General features: G+C 42.0%; 1 protein-coding gene across 2 annotated transcripts in view; it reads right to left on the bottom strand.

Moving 5' to 3' along the window:
• The window catches only part of ERC2 (ELKS/RAB6-interacting/CAST family member 2), a 936,802-nt gene that overhangs the window by 390,695 nt on the left and 527,801 nt on the right, over nucleotides 1-18,306 (bottom strand). The gene's annotated exons all lie outside the window — the stretch shown is intronic.

Below are 18,306 nucleotides of genomic sequence, written 5' to 3'. Positions count from 1 at the left end.
CCCTCCAATTTTCCCTGATAAAAAGAGGAATTTGATGACCATATAATGTAAATCAAAGCCAAAACCAAAAACAGTTTAAAAAGCAAGGAATATGAGGGTTAACCATGAAAGTCCCAGAACCACACCTGCCTAATTGTAGAATAGTTTTATTCTTTAACTTTAGAAATATACAAAATTTAAAAAGCAATTGTAATATTTATTTCTCATATAAATTTATAGAATATTATAAATATGACTAGCAGCCCTTCTACAAAGCAATGCTTTGTGAGCCTGAAACAGATATTTTTCCTGCCCCCTCCCCGCATTTTTGATAGCAGTGTAAAAAAAGATCAAAATTATGGTCATTCCAAGTGCCAACTCAGATTCAGTTTGCCTAACCCTCTATGAGATGGACTGTGTCCTCATGACCCCATTTCCTTTCATAAATCACTCTCTATTCAAAATGCACTATTGATCTCAGAGAAGAGGGAGACTATCCAGGATTCTCAGCTGCTAAATCTCTCTCTCATTAAGTTGAAGCTGATCTGTCTGTAATCTACAGACACAGAGATACTCAACTGGGTTTCCCAGTGCTTAGTTCACCTGCCACTTTACTGCTTGGGGCCAGCCCCAGCTAGTTTTATATTAACCCAACTTTAACAATTATACTTTAGAGTAATGACTTGCAGTCTTCCTTGGTCATTTCAGCAATAACCACATAGAGAAACCTGGGCACCTAAGAGATGCAGTCCCGAGTTTTTACTGATGGAGATGTCACTGGCTTCCAGCATCAGTAACTCCTAATATGAGGTGAGACTGCTATTCTCAACACATAGCAAGCAGAGTCTCCAATAGTTTCCTAGGCCAAGGACTACAATTCCTCCAAATTCACATACCCCAGGCCAGTGAGTATTGTACGTTGAGGACCACTGGGGTCACTGGCCTCAGATACACAGTTCTAGTCTTCACACAGCCACTGTTTCTCTCTGTGACTTTGTACAAATGATCACTTGATTCTTTGCGTCTCAGTTTCCTAGTGATGCCCGCGATACCTCCTGTGTTAAACACCTAGAGTTCTGCAAACTATTTCCTTTGCTACCAAAGCAGGAGCGTTAAAAAGCAAGAAATGTTTTCCCTGTTGTGGTGGTCATTAGGGTGGTTCACAATATTCCAGTTCTCCTCCTTAGGGGCACATGGTAGGGCCACATTTTTTCTAATAGGGGTGAGGCTTTGGCCAATAAAATCATTGTCATTTCCAGGTAGAAGTATTTAAGTGCTAGTACTTAAGCCCGACCTTCCCTTTTCCTTGTGAAGTGTGTTTCAGATGATGTCTCCTTCAGCCTGAGTCTCAGAGTGACCACAATGAAGCCCAAGGCCAGCCCACATCATATAAGCTAGGTATAAACCTCTATTGTTCTACACCATGAGATGATGGGCTGTCTGTTACCCCAGCTTGGCCTGGGCTGTCGTGACTCGTAAGCTGTCACACTTCTTATCAAGTGCCCTAAATCTGCCTTCATCTCCCCACCACCAGTCCCCTCTCATCAAGAAAGAAAATTGCTTTTCACTTTTGCTATCCCATGGAAACTCTACACTTGCAAGCCATTGGCACCCTCCTTCTTGCCACATGTCTTTTTTTTTTTTAAATATTTTATGTATTTATTTGAGAGAGAGAACATGAGCAGAGGAAGGGGTAGAGGGAGAGGTACAGGCAGACTCCCTCCTGAGCAGGGAGCCTGACTTGGGGCTCAATCCCAGGACTCTGAGATCATGACCTGAACTGAAGGCAGATGCTTAACCAAGTGAGCCACCCAGGCGCCCCCCACACGTCTTTTCTTAATGTATCGTTTGCACAGCCAACTTCTTCCCCTCATTTGACATAACATTTTAGCTGGATATGTGTATGTAGCTTGTGCCTTAAAAAACACCAGATTAGAATCTTAGCTCCATCACTTACTATGTGACTGACACAAGTTCCTACATCTCTTTCAGAGTCAGTTTCCTTACCAGGAAACAGGGGACCATGCTGCTTATTCTATTCCATATTTATGGGCATTAACTGAGATGATGTAGCCTATACATTATTTATTCTTCTTCTAACTGATGTCAATAAAATGACTTTTCTTCTAATAATGAGAGTAAAGTACACTCATCATATAAATTGTAAAAGATACAGATAAAAAAATTTAAAATTTCTTTTTATTTATGATTAAATAATGACATTCTTTCTCATTAAGATCACCCAAAATCAGGGCACCTGGGTGGCTCAGTTGTTTAAGCGACTGCCTTCGGCTCAGGTCATGATCCTGGAGTCCCGGGATCGAGCCCCGCGTCAGGCTCCCTGCTCAGCAGGGAGTCTGCTTCTCCCTCTGACTCGCCCCGCTCTCATGCTCTCTCTCTATCATTATCTCTCTCAATAAATAAATAAAAATCTTTAAAAAAAATCACCCGAAATCCCACCACCTGGAAATAAACACTCTACACTTTTTGTTATAATTTCTCCTTCTCTCTCTCTCTCCCGCCGTGGGCGTGTGCATGTGCGTGTGTGTGTGTGTAACTGGGATGCTACATACAATTTTCTAAATAGTTTTCAATAAATGTATCATGAGAATTTTCCGCTTGTCATTAAATAGTCCCTTGTAAACACAGTTTAATGGGTGAGTGGGGTTGTATCCACCCACCATTTTCCTAAAACCAACTCTTCCCTTGAGTTCTCTGAAGGTCTCTTTTAGATTGGAAAACTATTGCCCATGTTTCTTTTGTAAATGCTTCATCTTCCTGCAGACTCTAGGTGGATCCTTCCTCTTAGTACTCTGTCCTAGAATCATTTTCTTCATCCATGTGGATCTTTAGGAGGAAAACTGAGGTCTGTCTCCACAGCTCTCACCTATATAGAGACACCTTTCAAACTTCATCTTTTACTCCCTTGACCTCTTTCACATATACCTAACCACCTGTTGATTACTTCCATCTGGATGTCCTAGTATCACTTTAGATGCAAGATGACCAAAAGCCAACTCGTGATCCATGCACACCTGCCTAAACCAAATCCCGACCGCCCACTCCTTGCCCTCACAACCTGCCACTCCCTACACACCCTACCACATCCACAGGTCCGATACCCTGACCTTTACTCGGTCTCATGTTTAAGACCTCAGAACCATATCTGTCCCTTTCCTCTGCTTCCTCTTTTCTTCTCCATTCCTCATCAAGTGTTACAGCTCTATTTTGGAAACACTTCTCCGACCCATTATTCTTTTTTTTTTATTATGTTATGTTAATCACCGTACATTCCATCATTCGTTTTGGATAGAGTGTTCCATGATTCATTGTTTGCGTATAACACCCAGTGCTCCATGCAGTACGTGCCCTCCTTAATACCCATCACTGGGCTAACCCGTCCCCCCACCCCCCTCCCCTCTAGAACCCTCAATTTGTTTCTCAGAGTCCATAGTCTCTCACATCATTCTTTTTTTTTAGGATTTTATTTATTTATTTGAGAGAGCACAAGCAAGGGCTGGGGGGAGAGGCAGAGGGAAAGGGAGAAGCAGACTCCCCACTGAGCAGGGAGCCCAACACAGGGCTCAACCCCAGGACCCTGGGATCACGACCTGAGCCAAAGGCAGACGCTTAACTGACTGAGCCACCCAGGCACCTCCATAATTCTTTTCTACCATTACTTTTGACGCCTCAAGCTCAGGTTCCCTTCCTCTCCCACATTTCTGATGGGGTTGAAAATAATTGTGTGCGTGCATGCGTGTGTGTGTGCGTGTGTGTATTCCTAGCCTTTGCCTCTACCCCATATACTAAATAAGGACATAGCTTTGCCTGATCAGCTTCTCCCCCTCATATTGTACCTCTCAGCCAGGTCCATTCCTGGATTTTAGGACATTAGGAATTAGGAATTTAGGACATTTAGGAATTAGCCAATGGGTAGCAGAGTGAACTTGAGAAACTGAGTGCAAAGGTACAGGACTCGGAAGCACAGGCTATGAGGATCTATGTAATAAAAGGTGGGAGAAAGAAGTCAGAAGGGAAAGAGGAAGAATGAGGCCTGAGGCTCGGGACAGAGAGAGGTTTCCTTTGTTTTAAGGGCAGAAGAAGGAAATTGTGAAGAAGAGAAAAAGGGAAGGAGGAAAAAGTTGCTAGGGGCTATTCCTGGGCCCCCTTCTATGTTTTCCAAAGACACAAATTGAAGAACTGGACTACCCTTTTGATTTTTTTCAACTGTTTTGACTGTGTGTGTTGGAAAGTGTCTTTCCAAACTGGGCCCTCTATGTCTAGGATTCAAAGATGTCCCAGAGGACTCACTGTCATAACGTACCTCTACTGCCAAGATAATAGACCTAAACCACCAATATTTTGTCAAAAATATCACTGGCCTGGCTCCAACATCTCAAAGAGCTCCAAATTACCCACAGTAGTGGTTTTCTAAATGTGTTCCTTGAGCACCAGGGGTTCCGGGTTCCCAAGGGCATCTGGGGTCTGATAAATAGGTCAGCGGCATGGGAGGAGGAGTAGGAATCAGCAGAGATCTTTCCCACCATCCCACACTCACAGGGAGTTGTTCTACCTTTGTTTTACATATAGAATTCTACTCAGGATTTTGAATTTTTTAAAAAACTTTAACGTATTTTAAAATGCTGAGAACGATTAAAAGCATGATTATGAAGCCAGGCTGTACTAATAATACCTGTTTTACCACGTACTAGTCATAGAACCTTGGGAAAGGGTCTGAATTTTCTCATCAGTAACAATAGTACTTCTCATAAGAGTTACCGCAAGTATTAAATGAAGCAATGAATGTACCGTTCTTAGTGCAAACACTGGCAAATGTGAAAACAGAAGAGGTAGCACGACCCTGTGGTTACAAAACAGAATTCAGGAGCTAGCTTACCACTTACTACCTATGCCACTCTGAGTGAGTTATAAAGGTTCACTGAGCCTCAGGTTCCTCACGAGTGATGGGAGGGTAATAACAGAACTTAGCTCACAGGGTTTTTGTAAAGATTCAATGGATTAACATCTGTGATAGCCTGAGAATAATGCCTAGTACTCCGTGCCATAGAGGTGTCAACTCTTACTAATACAGTGCCGGGTATTTAACCCATTTTATATTTGCTTATTACTGAATTCAAATATTGTGCTTCCTGTCACCTATCCTCAACAGCATACACAGACACACATACACATGCACACATGCACAGCCCTGGACTGCCCCACAATGACTCCCTCCAGTTACCAAAATTATCCCACCACCAAGGCTCTGTCACAGAGCCCTGGCTTCCTTCACAGACCTGACATTCCTTCCAGTGTCCCTTCTCAAAAAATAGCTGCAGGACAGCAGGAAGAGTACAGTGATTAAAAGCTGGAAAAGCACATACCTGGATCAAGTTCTGGCTTCACAATAGGATCCCTATGACCTTAGGCCAATCTTAACTCAGTGCTTCCTAAACCTTGCTGCACCTTAGAATCCTTCAGAAGGATATTAAGAATTCTGATGCCATGGTTCCATCTCCACCAATTAAATCAAAACGTTTGAGGGTGGAAGTCAGGCCTTTATATTTTATTAAAGATGCAGATGATTCCAAAGTGATTCCAAAGTGCAGCCTAGTCTAGGATAGGAACCCCGGATATCACTGATCTTTCTCTAAGCCTGCAAGTCCTCCCCTATAAAATGGGGAGGAGGTAGAAACTACTGCACAGCATTGGCACAAGCATAAAGGGAAGCAATACACATAAAGCATCCAGCCCTTTCTGCTGGACACCCTGGAAGTGTCCATGACAGTTACCATTGTCCCTGGGAGGGGTTCCTAGCCACATTACCTCCATCCAACCCAAGTGCCAAGTACCAGTTCTTACTGTCTACACTTGACTTTCTACCATTTAATTAAATACCACCTCATATTTCTGTACACCTTTTCATGTGGATGCTTACTTAGACTTAGTTGCTACAACTGGATTGTAATCCCCTGGAGGACAAGCACCACATCTTCATCCTCTTTGGAAACCCCGTCAGCCCCTGACACAACACCAGTGTCCATACTCAATAAGTACCTGCAGGATGGCAGGAAGGGAAAGGCAAAGGCGTGATTCTGAAACACCCTCCTTTGACTCACTTAGTGCCATGATGGATGAAGTGTGAGTCCGAACCTGATACTTTCCTACCCAATAAATCAGTGGTCCCCTTCCCATCTTCACCAAACACCCTTGAAGGTCTTGCTCCCTGTTTGCCTCGAGCCCCTTCTCTTTGCTATGGAGATGAGGGGGCTCAATTACTCAGCTCCTGAATGCAAGGGGGCCCTACATTCACTGCCACCCCAGTAGCCACTAAGAGCACCCAGAAACTGTGAGGTTCAGGATGGCACAATAAAAATGTCCCAAGCTTTGATCTGGGGTACAAGCAAGCAGCTTTTAGTCCTGCTCTGCATTCCACATGCTCTGCCCTAGGACCTGGAAAATATTCACTCTCTCCTTTTCACCACCTCACAGGGCATCTCCTACGTGTCAGGCACTCTGCTAGATACTTGCAGCAGGCTCGTCCTCAGAAGCTTTCTGGTTTGGCAGACAAGCTTAAATCAAAAAACTATTTAATCACAATTGTGATTAAAAAAAAAAAAAAAGCTAGGGACGCCTGGATGGCTCAAACAGTTAAGCTGCCGATTCTTGATTTTGGCTCAGATCGTGATCTCAGGGTCCTGGGATCCAGCCCCACATCAGGCTCTGAACTCAGCAGAGTCTGCTTGAGGATTTCGCTCCCTCTCCTCACTCTCTGTCTGCCTCTCTCTTTCTCTCAAATAAATAAATAAATAAATAAATAAATCTTTTTTTTTTTTTTTAAGCTATTAAAGAAAAGTACTGAGTGATGAGCAAGACTGAAACAAGACCCAGTCCTGCCCTAGGCCTCATGGTCCACCTCCCTAAATCAGTCAAGTGGTGTGGCTTATTGAAGAGGAAGGAAAAAAATGAATGCTGGCGGACCAGGCTGTGGGGCCCTGTGGTCCTGTGCATTAGGGAATTGCTACTTGGAGAATCACAATGATTATGAGTTAAAAAACATTTTTGAGAAGCCCAGCAGGAAATCAACATATTTGTCTTGATTTAACACAACAGTTGCTTCTTTCGGAGGTATATCTATTGGTAATTTACTAGTCAATAATATTTCCTGGGGGGAAAAATTTAGAAAACCGTTTAATTCCTAAGATGCCACCTTTGATGAAAACAGAATTCACAGCAACCTCAGAAGTCTTTAATAAGACTCAAGATGTTCCAATTTAAAATAATTGCCTAAAAGGTCCCCAAATATGTCAAAATTGAAATTCTGATACTATATCTGGAGAGCTAAGATTACATTTTAAAGTACATCAGTTTGTTTTTACAAATCTAGAATATAAGAATTAAAGGCTTCTTCAAGCTGGATGTCTATTAGGCCACACAAATTTAAAAAAACAAATAATTGTGTGTCATTTCTGATTTTATTAGTCATTCCATGTAGCAGATCATAAAACCTGTCTTATGAAAACGGCTAAATTACCAGGACTATTCAATTGCATTTGAATAATTCATAACTCTGTACACTTTAAGAATAATGAAGCTGTTAAATGAATTTCTAAAGAGTCTAGTGCTTACACCCAGCCCTGGAGAAACTGTCGGAACTTTTAAAGTGAACAGTGGAGCCTTAAAACAATAAAATAAAAAACCTGTTTAAGACCTTAAATCATTAACATATGTCGACTTAAACTTACACATACATTTGTGTTGTTTAACTAAATATTTGAAAACCAGCTTCTCTCTCAGTTATCTGCCCAGAGCCCCACTCTGGGTTCTGTGTGTCTCTTCCTGACACGCGGCAACGTACTGTGCTTTTCATGAGGCTTGCCTGGCAAGAACTGATCTTCAACTATTTTGATAAAACATTTTTTTTTTTCTTAAATCATATGTCAGTGTTGAGTTAGTGTCTATCTTGTGTTAATGATTTGGAATTTTTAAACAGTTTTTTAAACCATGTTTTAAAAATACATGGGCCCCTCTGCCTTAGCCTTCACCATCCATCCTGGTTTTCTGTCTTCACTCATCTGAGTACAAGAGGATGGTAGTTTTCAGTCTGCACCAGAACACAGAGCCAATGAAATCCTCATATCCCAGGTTATAGCCAAACGGGAATGTAAAGTGGTCCTCTGGGACCAGCTGGGACCTGGCCCAGGTCCGCTCTGGGCACAGAGAAGGTCACCCAGAGATCAGAGGGCGAAGATAAACGCTGAAACCCTCCCTCCTCAGCAGCAAGGGCTTCTCAGACAGTGATGCTTGTGGCGGAGAATCTGTTAAACGAGGGCTACTAATCTTGTTTTTCCAATTACTCTTATCTGACATTTCTATCTCCATGCCGTCCCACCTCCCCACTGCTGCCTTAGAGTGACACCTTTTGGAAAAGGTTGAAACTGAAAATGCCCAGACTGCTTTCTGCCTGGACCTGACCACCCTCAAGATTGTGTTTGGGATCTGTTCCCTCCTTGCTGAAGTTTAAGCATTGAGGGGATTTGCTTAAATATGTCACCTCGGATCCTTCAGCAGCAAACAAATACCCACATCAAGGGAGTGTGTTTGGGCTCAAGCTCTTTGATTCTGACTACATTTTAAATTCCCCCTTTTCCTTCTCTTCTTGCCAGGCTCACTAACAAAACTTCAGACCGCAATAGAAGATGGATAGAGAAGAAATGTGTAAAATACATAGATCTGACTTAGATTCTGTTAAATCAAATAGTGTTGGAATACAAATGAATACAAGTTTCCCCACAAGGCCCTGAGCACTCTTCATTCCAGATCAGAGTGGGCTCAGTGGCACCTCCTTGACAAAAAGGCTGTGTAGATGAGTTTCTGTGTATGTTTGGTGTAGGTATTTCTTGAACAATTGGGAAGCGTTCTTTACTTCACCTGTGCACAGTTCCACAACATGGCAAAGAGCTAGTCTTTTCCCTAACAGTCTGGGACATTCTTGGAAACAGTGTAGCTAGTGGTTAAGATTATGGACCCTGAACCCAGAAGGCTTAGTTCCCAATCAGGATCCAGCCATGTGCGGGCTGTGTGACTCTGTAAAAGATTCTTGACCTCTCTTTACATCAGTTCGCTTCTCTGTAAACTCTGGATGATAACCGCAGCTCCTGGGCTTCTTGTGAGGAATCCCTGAAGTTGAGTAGTGACACACTGGCACATAGCAAACACACAGTAACCTGTAAATCATTATCAACAGTGATGTTAGTTTAAACACTGCTGCTTAGCTTTCAGCCTAGTAGAGGATAAGCAAGACAAAGTTACAATTTCCATTTTCTTACATTTTCAGAGAGACACAATATTTTTCATTTTCAATGGACAGGTGAAATATTTTACTACAGAATCTATAATAAGCCAAGTAAATCTCTCTCAAAATATGTGTTGTTTCATATTTTAGTCTAACTTAGCTGAATTCCAAATACAACCATGAAGGAACTTGTGAAGATATTAGAGCAGTTATTATCCAATAGAACTTCCTATGGTGCTGGCACGGTTCTAACTTGCACCGTCCAGTACACATGTCCCTAACTACATGCGGCTACAGAGCCCTGGAAATGTTACTGGTGCAACCGAAGAACTGAATTTTTAATGTAGTTTAATCTTAATTAAAATGAAAATGTAGGGCACCTGGGGGGCGCTCAGTCGGTTAAGCGTCTGCCTTCGGCTCAGGTCATGATCCCAGCGTCCTGGGATCAAGTCCTGCATTGGGTTCCCTGCTCAGCAGGGAGTCTGCTTCTCCCTCTACCTGCTGCTCCCCCTGCTTGTGCTCTCTCTCTTTCTCTCTCACTCTCCCTGTCTCTCAAATAAAATTAAAAAAATTAAAATGTAAATAGCCAATTCTAGGGGCTATTGTACTGGAAAGAGCCAGAGCACCTAAGTTTTACAACTTTATTGTCCAATGGTGTTTAGAAATTATTTCAACCTTTGGGGCGACTGGGTGGTGCAGTCAGTTAAGTGCCTGACTCCTGGTTTTGGCCCATGTGGTGATCTCAGGATTGTGAGATCGAGCCCCGTGCAGGCTCCAGGCTCAGTGCCAAGTCTGCCTAGGACTCTTTCCCCTCTCCCCCTCACCGCTCTCTCTCTCTCTCTCTCTCTCTCTCAAATAATAAATAAAATCTTAAAAAAACTGTTTCAATCTTTGTAGAAAGTTTATCTCTTTTGAATATATGAGAAAAACCTTTAAGTTCCTTTACATTCACTATAGTTCATAAATTACCATTTGATCTGTGATTCCACTTTAGGGATTTATTCTAAGGCTATCATAAGGTATGCTGCCAGAGGAAATTATTCTGAGGACATGTTCACCATAGTGTTGTTTATAAAAATCAGTATAAAAATTTGTACGTGTGTATATATACATATATAAATACAAAGGCATACATATATACACACATATGTACACTCACCTTCTGCATAAATGAGTTAAATTATAGTGTGTGTGTGTATGTATAAGTGTTACAAAGAAATTGGATAGTAAATTAGAGGCATCCAATTGTTGAGATGTTGGACAGATATTAAACACTAAGTAGAAAGACCAAATTTTAAGGAAAGAGGTTCACGAAATCCCAAGTGAGAAAAGCAAGCTAGTGAACAGTAAATACAATACAATCCCAACTATATGTGGGTTTTTAAATGTATATTCACAGAAAACAAAAAGACTAGAAGGAAACCTATCAAAATATTAATGATGTGTTTGTTTCCAGGCATAGTGACTTTAGGTAATCTATTCTATCTTTCTTGGTACTTTTGCTGCAAATATGAATTATTAATGTAAAAAAAAAAAACTTTCAAAAAATTGCAGCCAAGGAAGGTCTGCATAGGATGTACTTCTGCTCCCATGGAACAACTGGTTGCTGGTAAACCAGCCTCCAAAGGAGAGTTCTAAAGCAGAAGTCCAAAGCAGGGCAGGGCCCTCTGGTGGCAGTTACAGTGGCAGCTACCCTCAGCCAAAATAATCTTAACTCAGGCCACACTTCCGGGCACAGCTGCTTTGTTCCTGACAGTCACTTAGATTTATGCTGATTATAATCCCCGTTCACCAGGGAGTGCTTGAGTGTTGGTGACTCCAGAGCTGTCAACAGTCATTCCTGCCACCTCACCCTACCCCACAATGTGCTTGAATGTTGCTCATTTCATTACTGTTCCTTCATAACATTCCTATGGGTTTTGGAAGCCCAGTATGGTTGTTTGTTCGTTTGTTTTGTTTTGTGTTTGTGCAGCATTTTATGATTTGGTTATTATTATTTTGTTTCTACATCTCTCAGAATTAGTTGCCAGGCCCTAAAAAGTCAGAACCATTTGTTCATGCCACTAAAGCCACCTCTAGTAACAAGGTCTATTCATTCCCATTCAACAAACCGGGGCAGTGTTCTCAAGCAGGCCTCCTGTCTTGTGATGTAAGCAACAGCTCTGAGGCATTTCCAAGGAGGAAGGATGAAAGAAGGAAGCCTCTTTTACTCTGAATTCTCCTGCTGGCTTGGCTCTGCAGATGATACCTGTCGATTGTGACAAATTTCAATCAGCCCATATCAAGCCGGACTGCAAGCCCTTTCCTGAAGCCCTCAGGACCCTTGCATCAAAGTTCCATCAGCCTTGAGCAATAGGTAGTGGCCTCTCTGTATGTCATCTTGGTCCTTGTCATATGGAGTCTAATGCATCCTTGATCCAACCACTAGACCCAGTATCTTCTCAAACACACAATATATGGTCAGTAAATAATTATGGGAATTGATGCCAAGAGGGAGAAAAGAAGAACTATACTATAGAAAGGTAATCATTCTGTCAATCACTATGGCTTCCTATAACCCATTTGGTACTCACATACTTCCAAAGAATCAGGCCATTTAACTCGAGCTCAGAAAAGGTAAGGGAAACGTTTACCTAAGAATTGTAGATGACTTACTCTTTACCAGAATGTGAGTCTGATTGTTGAGTACAAATACGATGAGACAATTGTTAGAGGGCCATGAGACCCTCAACAGTAAAAAAAATAAATAAATAAATAAAACAAAACAAAACCTTATTTCGTTCTCCTCAGTGTCCCCAGACCTGAACATAGCATCTAGCATACAACCGGCACCCACAGGTATATGGATAAACATAATTTAGTGACTAGACCTGGGTCCTAGTTGAGTCCCTGGAGTAGAGTATTCACTATAGGCTTTGATTCCAGCACTGTTCCAAAATGTCTTACTTGATTTTTGTATTAATTTTCCATTACTATGTAACAAATTGCCACCACCTTGACAGCTGAAAGTTCTGTATGTCAGAAGTCCAGGCAGGAAGCGTGGTGTGACTGGTTTCTCCACTCAGGGCCTCACGGGGTTGAGACTGAGATATGGCAGGCTACATTCTCATCTACAGCTCAGGGCCCTCTTCCAAGCTTATGCAGTTGGAACAGAATTCAGTTCCCTACAGTTGTAGGTGTGAGGTGCTCTTTTCCTTACCACTCCTAGCTTCTAGGGACCATTTAGCTTTCCTTGTCACATGGTGCACTCAAATCTTTAAAGCCAGCAATAGAAAAACATCCCTTGCATCAAATTTTTCTCATGCCTTGACTCTTTTTCTTCAGGAATAGCCCAAACCCTTTTAAGGGCTCACTAATTAGATCAGGACCACCAAGGAAAATCTCCTTTTCCTAAATTCAACTACGTCATATAGCACACTTAATCACTGCAAAAATATAAAATTGCATTTCAAAATATATGTGTCAAATACAGGGAACTTCTTTAACATGATAAAGAACATTTACCAAAAATAATCTACAGCTACCATCATACTTAATGGTGAAAAACTGAATGCTTTTCTCTAACATCAGGAGCAAGGCAAGGATTATCTATTCTCACCCCTCTTATTCAGCATCATACTTGGAGTTCTAGCCACTGCACTAAAGCAAGAAAAAGAAATAAAAGACATAACAATTGGAAAGAAAACAACAAAACTGTCATTACTTGTTAATGAAATAACTGTCTATGCAGAAAATCCTGAGGAATGTGAAGTGGCGCAACCACTTTGGAAAACAATTTGGCAGTTTCTTAAAAAATTTAGCATGCAGCTACCATATGACCCAGCAGTTGTATTCTTTTCATTATTTACTTCAGAGAAATAAAAACTTATGTTCATATTAAAACCTATATATGAATGTTCGTAGGAGCTGTATTACTAATAGCCAAAAACTGACAACAACCCAGATGTCCTTTAACGGGTGAATGGTTAAACTGTGGTATATGCATAGTGTGGAACACTACTCACCAATAAAAAGGAACAAAGTATTGATACAACCAATAATTCGGAGGAATCGCCAGTAAATTATGCTAATTCAAAAAAGCCAATCCTTAAAGGCCACATCCTATATGATTCCATTTATACAATGTTCTTTAAATGACAAAATTACAGAGACAGAGAACAGACTAATCCTTGCCAGGGTTAAGGGATGGACAAGGGGAAGTTGAGTGAAGTTATAAAAGGGCAGGGTGAGGGATCCTTGTGGTACTGGAAGTGTTCTGTAACTTGATTGCATTAGTGTCAATATCTTGATTGTGATAGTATACTACAGTTTTGCAAAATGTTACCACTGCGGGAAAACTGGGTAAATGATACACAAGATCTCCCTCTATTATTTCTTAAAACTGTATATGAATCTACACTTATCTAAAAATTAAAGGTTAAGACAATTTTAAGTGCATGTCATATATATTAGGTGCCCACTTCAGCCGGGAAAAGGACAGCAAGAGCAAATACTGGGGGATACAGGAAATGCTCACATAAGGTCAGTGAGGCCATTCCCATGATCCTGAGGACTAATCCTCTCCAAAATGTCATAACTAGGAGGATGTCAGCAGAGAACGCTCATGTCCTAAATGCCTTCCAGTCCCAAGGACAACTACATATACAGGCAAAACCTTCGGCATTCAAATCAATGGCTTGACACCTACTGACTCAGGATGCAAGAGAGACTTCCTTAAGAGTCAAGTGGTAAAAATGTCATAACTGTGGTCCCCTTTTTATAAAAGAAACAAACCATCATACACACACACACACACACACACAACTTTAAAATACTATGTTCAACAACAGAACAACAGCTACCAGTGTATCATAGACTAACTCAGAAAGGCCACTGGCAAGTACCAGGTTCCTTATAATCCAGGTAAGTAAAAAAAAAAAAAAAAAAAAATCACAGTAAAGTTTCATTATCCTCAAACTAAACATATCCTCCAGACTTCTGGCTTGGTTAGCTCCTCAGTGGGAGGAAAGCACAAACCAGACATGAAGTGCCAGAATGAAATCTTCCACTTCAATTTCTTCTTTATTTAAAACATTTTATAGGGCTTTATGTTGACCCTGTGGCTTCAGGAGAAGGAAATCCTCCCAAATGTGTCCCTGGGGCACAGCATCCCCCACAGTGACTTGGCTCCCTCCTCTCAGAGCGATTACTGCTACATGGAAAAAAACAATTCTTAATTGGTTAACTTCGGGAAAACCGCTTCATAAAGGGAAGACTTGGAACAAAGACGCCCACCCAAACAGCCAGTTCTCTCCACATACAAAGTGACTGGGGATGAGTTTGAGAGACACCACGTAAGCAGGGCTGACAGACAGACGGAACAGAACTGTACTTTCAAGCTGGAGGGAGGGTTTATCCACTTTCCTTCCATCTCCAAGTGGAATTAAGTATCCACCAGATCACAAGAGCAGATCCGCTCAACTGCGCCCCCCCCTTCCAATCCTGGGCTGCTCAACATCCTCCCTGCCCTCCAGGGACTGAGACTTTACTTTCTGGCCATCCAGCTGAACTAATGAGAGTGGGGTTATGACACTGGGCTCCCAGGACCAGTTACTCTGCTTCTCACCTGGCTCTGCACCAGAGATTGTCCCCCAACCCCTGCCAGGGGCTGTGTATTGGTCCCAGGGGAGCCCAGCAGACAGTGGGTGGATCGCAAGGGTCAAATCTAGCGCATTCCTATAAAAACAACCAAAGTACACATCCTGCCGAGCATAATTTTTATGCTCAAAAGCAGCAACTTTTGTTTTTCTCGATTACCCTGACACAGGGGAGCATTCACTGTTAATCTGAGCAGAGACAAAAACTACTCAAATCTTAATGTGTGACGCTTTGTTCTTTAAAACTTCGCAGTTGTGACGGAAAGTGCTCTGTCGACAGGACAATTTATACTCACATATTAAATGCCAGGCTTCACCAAGTACTTGTATCATGCTTTGGAGGTAGATGTATATGTTTTCCCCATAAGACATTTTCTACAATTTACGCCTTTGAACTCTATTTTCAAAATAAGTGATTCTTTCTCCAAGTGGCTCTTTTCAGATAAAAAAAAAAATCACCATTTTCATTACCAATATGAGATTATAGTCTAGTCCCATATAAAATGATTAAACATAACCCTGAATCAAACATAATCCTGGTATTAAATAGTCTCAAGACAAACTTAAGTGAAAACATTGGATTCCTTGCTTGAACGCCGAATATTCACTCAAGGGTCTGACTGCTTCAGCTGGGACTTTTTCTCCCTTTTATGATTTCTCAAATACGTAAATTACTTTGTTTAAAAAATATTTCTCCTCTCTTTTCTTCAAGAATTAGTACTGCTATAATTATCTATAAGGAGATCATGGTATCTGGACTTCACAAGGAGAAACAGTCTTGGTATTTAAAATATCTAACAACTATACATATATGGAAACGAATACCCCATTTTGATGGGTCACACTCAGTAACCTTAGAGGCGCCTCTATCTGGGCAATAGTTCCTTTTGGACGAAACACAATTAGGCTGTGTAATGTGCTGAATCCCTTCAGATAAACCGTTGTGCGCACAGCCGGGCCACTCTCGAGCTGGCTTTAAGGCTGAGCCTGTCAGGCCCACTTCTCTGGTTAATGTCAGTAGCACTATGTATAAAAGGTGACTCCAGTGTGTACAAATGTTGATCTTTAGAGAAGTCATGCCTAGACTCACACACACATCCACTCTTTCGTCCACTAGGTCAACGGCAGGAACAGAGGGCGACCCCGCAAGGGGCTTGCCAAGAGCAGAGTCTTACTTGTCAGGTTACATTTCCCCCAGGGACTTCCCTGCCTGAGATTAATCCATAATCCTGTTTCGTGTTTAAAAAATTCAGGTTCTAAAAGCCTTGCCTCTGAGACAGTTTCAGAGGCGACGGGGAAATGTTCTAATACACGGTAACAAATTACGTGCCAATGCAAGTAAGCACAGAGAACAAGGGACAGTGTGGAGTGGTGCCACAAAATGTTTGGCCTTGCCCAAAATCATTTCTTTAAGGTTCCAGAATAGACACTAAAAACATATTTGAATGGCTGGAGTACCTGTAGGTAAAAAAAAAAAAAAAAAGTTGAAACCATCTAGGTTTTTCAGCTTGCTGTGCAAGTTAAGTGAAATAAAGATGCCCCCTGATGGAAAACACAGCTGAGGTTCTGAAGAAATATAATATTCGCTGATGTGACTTCCAAACTAAATTTCATCTGAATACCAAACAGTAAGAAAGCTCTCATCTCAGCTCTGAACAATCCTATTTTTATTACATCAAAATTGTTTCTTCCCTTGCCAACCTCATTCTACCCCTTTTTGCTACAAAGTTAATGTCCAGAAAGCGTCCTTTTACAACTCTAGCAGACCTGACCAGAAAAAGCAGGAATTCCCAATGCTGTAGAAACCATCATGGACATGTTCTCATCTGGATGATTCAAAGAAGTAGAACTCACTCCACACTATGGCGAAGAAAGAGAACATCTGGGTGAACACAGTTCTGAACGAGATGGCCACGTGAACTCCTTGACACTCAGGAGCACCGAGGTGTGGACAGAGACAGCTGACCTGGTAGCGTCTTCTGCTTTGATTCAGAGAGAAGGAAAGGCATGATAGCTAATAATACAAGTTCCCATTTTAATTTGTGACTCAGTCTTTGATTATAGTCATTCCTGCTGAGATTTAACTTAATAATGTTTGGCAACAAAGCCGACCTCTTCAAAGGCAAAGGTGAGCATGGAAAGAGCATTTTCTACCCAGATGCAACCCCTCTAATGTAAGAAAAGCAGCTCAGTTTCCAAAGGTGAGAAAAAGGGAGACAAATTACCGACCTTGTTGCTCAGTTTGGCACCGCCTGTGTTGGTATGCGTGCGCGTGCGTGTGCCGTGCGCGTGCGTGTGCGTGTGTGTGCGTGTAGCGTCCTCCTGCCTGACCCCACCAGTCCCTTCAATGTATATTCCTACCCTCAGGGATAGGTGAGGGTGAATTACCCCTTCCATTTTTTGTACTACAGGTGGAGAGAGCCCAAACCCTACAACTGAGCAAAGGAATTTTTACACCTACAAGCACTGACTTCCAAAATCAAAATACAGTTTTAAAAGAGGCAGTGTGGTTTCTATCACCTTGCAAATAAAACCCCAACTCCTTCTCCTGACCGACAAGGGCCCTGTTTTATCCAGCCCTTGCCTGCCCCCTTAACGACATCCCACGCCTCTCTGGCCTGCCCTGGACCTTGCAGAACCTGGTCTTTCTCCTCTACCATGCCTTGTTTCTCCCCCACCCCTTCCAAACCCTTCAAAGGACAGGCATCTTCTCACCTACCAGGTCTCAACATAAATGTCACCACCTCCCAGAGGCCCTTCTGAATCCCCTTAGATAAAGTTAGTTGCCTGCCTCCCCCCTGTCCCTGGTATTCTTCATCTCAGCTCCAAGTTTGTTTCCTTCCAGCATGCACCACAATAAATTACTCCACTTAACAATGTCTTTGTATGTATCTTCCCATTCCCCTCACTAGGCTCTTTGCTTCATGTCTAACTTAGCCAGTTATCTGTAATTCCCAGCTGGGGTCTAGCACATGGCTGGCACTTAATAAATAATCACCTAACTCATAACTAGAATTAGTAAAAACAGTAACACCTGATAGTCAGTCGCACCGGTGGTTTGCAAAGGGAGTTCCCCAACCAGCAGCAGCAGCTTCATTGGGGAATTTGTGAGAATGCACCTTGATAGCATCCTTTCCCCTGCCCCACGCACCCCCCCCGAACTCCACCTATAGAATCAGAAACTCTGTGGAGTACGGCCCAGCTATCTGTGTACAGCAACCCTGTGGATAGATTCGGGTACATGTTCAAGTTTGAGAACTACTGGTCTACATAATATTCCCCATCTTCCAAAGAATGTTTAAGCACCAATGTCACTGACTTGCCTCTATTTGGGAAAGAAAGAATTAGCACATTCTTACAGGAGATAAATCTTTGTAAGCAAAAAATGACTATAAT

This window comes from Eumetopias jubatus, unplaced genomic scaffold (genome assembly GCF_037043125.1).
Source record: "Eumetopias jubatus isolate StellerSeaLion01/CBP00866 unplaced genomic scaffold, mEumJub1_p1.0 scaffold_1, whole genome shotgun sequence".
Classification (NCBI taxonomy): Eukaryota; Metazoa; Chordata; class Mammalia; order Carnivora; family Otariidae; genus Eumetopias; species Eumetopias jubatus.
The sequence above is the reverse complement of the archived record's forward strand: the minus strand, read 5'-3'. Positions and strand labels throughout refer to the sequence as shown.